Source organism: Thermobia domestica, chromosome 9 (assembly GCF_964235325.1).
Source record: "Thermobia domestica chromosome 9, izTheDome1.hap1.1, whole genome shotgun sequence".
Taxonomy (NCBI): domain Eukaryota; kingdom Metazoa; phylum Arthropoda; class Insecta; order Zygentoma; family Lepismatidae; genus Thermobia; species Thermobia domestica.
In genome coordinates, this window is record NC_137462.1 from 51,079,142 (window position 1) to 51,083,259 (window position 4,118).

Genomic DNA, 4,118 nt, shown 5'->3' on the forward strand with positions numbered 1-4,118 from the left:
CAGGAATTACTTCCAGTAAAAGTTAGAAATATATTTCTGATGATGTCCGATAACAAAATTAATATAAATAATGTAAAAGTAATATCAACTAAATATCACGTAGGAAATAAAATATATTACCGCCTATTTTTGGTGAATACTCCATTTAAAGTGAAAACAATTCACATAAAATATTGTATGTTGAAATTCTGTGTTTTTAAACTTAACTATATAACATGAATTTATAATACACTGGTTACTGACCTTGTTGTTTTATTCCACATCCATGAAAACAGTGTATGCAATATTGTCTGTTGATTTGCGAAACTACGATGTGAAGTAAAAATTAATATTTGTTTAGAAAGTGGGTATTGAGATATAGTAATATATAACAGAGAAACACGATTTATACCACAATTTTATAAGCAAGAACCCATTAAACTCTAACAATACTGTCTCAAAGTTCATAACCAGTTATTGCATCACTACTTTTTGGTAACTATAAAGACACACGATCCCCACTACGGAACAGCGTTATGTATTAAGAATGTTTTTCATCTGTTCCAAAATTAAAATTCTGTCAGTTGTGAAGTAATATTTACAATAAAGTTTTCTTAAAGAAATACATCCAAATATGTTTTCCATATTATTCCAACTCTTAGAATGGGTGCAGTACTGAAAGAACGTAATATAAATATTTTGAAGCTTATGGATTAATGATTACATTTATCTTATATAAACTTCCAAGAAGCTTCAATAAATGATAAAGTAATTTAATTATGTTTAAAATTCTTAATTGTTTTACACCACTGACTGTATTCAGTGGAGGTTACATTGTAAAAGAATCACATTTAGGCTAAATACGTTTCTCTATATTCTTCTTTTTTGTTTGTTACAGGGTTAAACAAAAGCGAAACAATCTTTGTATCAGTAGGCACATAGTTGAAGAATACCACCAAATACAGTTATAAAACTTTTATCTGGGGACACGTTGGCTTAAAATGCAATCGTCAAGCACATTTGTTAATTTAATTCATGTATTAATATGCAGTTTTGCACAAAATAAACATGTCTTAATCACGAACTGGAATTTTTCTAAGTACAATATAAACTCAACCGAAACTATCCTAAAACATTGTGGCAGCGTTTCAACATGGTCACTAATCCCGGACAAGAATGCAATTTCAAAGAGCTCTAAGGACTTAACATGCTTCGAGATTTACTCCCTAAGATACCGTTCATTTCAGAAAATGTGTTCCATTTTCATCTACTTTTCCGTTGCTACATTCTCTCAGTCACTAAGAGAGAAACCACATGACAGAAAATTGAATTATTTTTAATGAACACAATAGCAATTTTTCTAGCCCTAAAATCTTCTTTTAATAAAACGTCGAGTATGCTCGTCAGAAACATGGGCAAAGGATGATCTTCAAGCTTCTAAGCTAGGTAGAGTTCAACGATTTTAAAGCCCATATACACCATATTTTATTTTCTCTTAAGAATTTAAAGCTCGGATATACGGGATCTTTTATATTAAGGGGTCTAAATGTTGTACTTGGTTTCTCTAAAACTAATTTATATGTACTAAAATCTTAGAGATATCCTAAAGTAAGAGTAGCTACAAGTTGGTTACCTGTCTATTAAGAATGTGCCATATGGTAAGTAAAGTATTCCGAAAAGATTAGTCCAGGGGAAAAGGTTCCACTTTAACTAATTTATCAGATAAGATTTGTAAAGTTTAAAATATTTAATTTCGTTAACTAATCATGGAAAATGCATTAAATTTTGATTACATGTTCCTAATTATATTGAAAACTAGCTTGTAATACCTTATGTTCAACGTATATTATTGTAGGTAAAGGAATACAAAGAAACTGCCATGAGGTCGGCTTTTACTGGGAAAAAAGGGGTCTATTGGAGGCAAAACAAACGACAAACAGATGAGATTGTTTTTCAAGCTATAAACTATATTATTAAAATAGATTATTTTTCCTATGTCGTTTCCATTCTCTTTTGCTCCTCTACTTACTTCTTTGGAAGTTCCATGTAGAACGTTTTAGCATCTGGCCTGCATAAGACCTTCAACGTTTCAGATCCTGTTATTTTTCTTCCGAGATAGGAAACGTCCCTATCAAAAAGAGGATATGATAATCACACAAATAATTATTGTGTTGATCATAGCATCCTATTTAAACTATTCTCAACGAATTTAACTTAGTATGTTTGAAAATGTACAACGAAACGTTTGGAAAACTTCTTTTATCCTCGAATCAATACCATGTATACGAGTGCGGGGCAAGAAGAACTAGTGGGGTAAAAAGGTTCGTTGACCTTGTTGGGCTGATAGTCAACGTCGTATAAACGACTTTCTGACATCGCTTATCACAAGATACAGTTTGTGAAAAATCAGGCTCTTGGGCAAAAGTGATATATTTCTAATTTATTGAAATTATATTAATTCATTAAATATAACTGTATTCCACGCATGTCCATGACAGAACAATATGACGGATCCATAATATGATTTTTACAGTAGTGCCCTCTTCTCAATCAATTTGTCTTATTTCACAATATTTAATTACAATCTATATGCGAGTGTATGCGCACTATTGCGAAGTGTTTTTGTCTTAAATTACAACGTTAATACAATTTACAATATAAGTATCCAGCTTTCCAACGTGGTCCGGTTCATTCTGCTATATTACATGCTACTAGAATTATATTTTACCGAATCTTAAGTTGTCCTATTCGCATCACTATGATCTTAATATAGTAATATTTGTTTGCCCAATTATTGTCTGTTCATTACATGAGCCTAATTTACGTCAGAAGCAACATGATTATCACTACTTCACCTGGTAAATTGAACAACTTCCAATAGATATTTCATATTGGTAGAGCTTGATCTATAATACACTGTTCCCCATAACTAGTTGTTCTTCATGATTCCTCTAGTAATCTATTTACAAGTAGATACATTCACATCACATTTATTATTAGAAGCATGCATTTCATTTTTCGAACCTGAACTTTGAGCTTCCGATATTTACTTGAAACAGAAAGCAATAACAATTCTTTTTAGACATCGTGTTTGTCTGCTGATGCATTATATATAGACATTGGGCAATATAGTATAAAATACAGTGTTCATTACCTAACATTAAATGAGATTTAAAAATATAATACTCGAATTTTCAATTACCATCAAAAAGTAGGAATTCAGATTAATAACAATAGACGTAGAACGTAAATATTTCTATTATGATTCAAAATGCCACTTATTTTTTTAGTTTATTAATAAAAGATTGGGAGCAACTGAAAAAGGTTGTGTACTCTTTTTGGATTTTGAACAATAATATTTAAATATTCATTTCTGCAGATAAAATTGTATGGTGACGACAGGTAACTCTTAGTTTGAGCTCTAGGTGTAATTTTTCAAAAAATAGCCACCCCTAAAAATTTTATCTTGAGAGGTGCCGTAACTGTTATCTTTTCGATAATTGGAACACATGTTCTAGGAGTTATAGTATTAAATGAGAAGTATACAATACCATAATTTTTCGAAATTTATTAAAACACAATTTCTAACGAAAGTGTTATATTAGTTTCCTTATTTCCAGCCTAACGAGGGAACTTAAAAAAACAACCCCCACAGAAAATTATTAAGTACACAGTCATTCCTTTAATATACTATTATAGTTACAACACCACTATTCTGAGGAATTGCTCGAGGGATAATACAATTAGAAATTTCATACTAAATAATAGTTTGTAAATGAAACTTTGGATACAATTTCAGGACATACGGAAAATAAACGTTAATCATTTTCTATCGAGTTGATTGTTTAACTTTCCTGAGTTAGTATGGAATTTAAAAGTTTTTGATTTCAAAATTAATAATATTATATATATATTCTTACTTGGAAATATAACTACAAGAAAATATATTTTATTTGCAGAGAAAGACAAATCTTGACGCTCCATCGAAAACCAAGTGCGACCTAAAATTGAAATTTTGAAAATATGAGTATTCTTAGGTGTTTCCAAAGATTAATGAATTACCTTCATATGCTCTTTCTGGATGTAAGAATTCTCCGTCCAATACATGTGGATTTGGCAGACTATTTTTTAATGGAGGG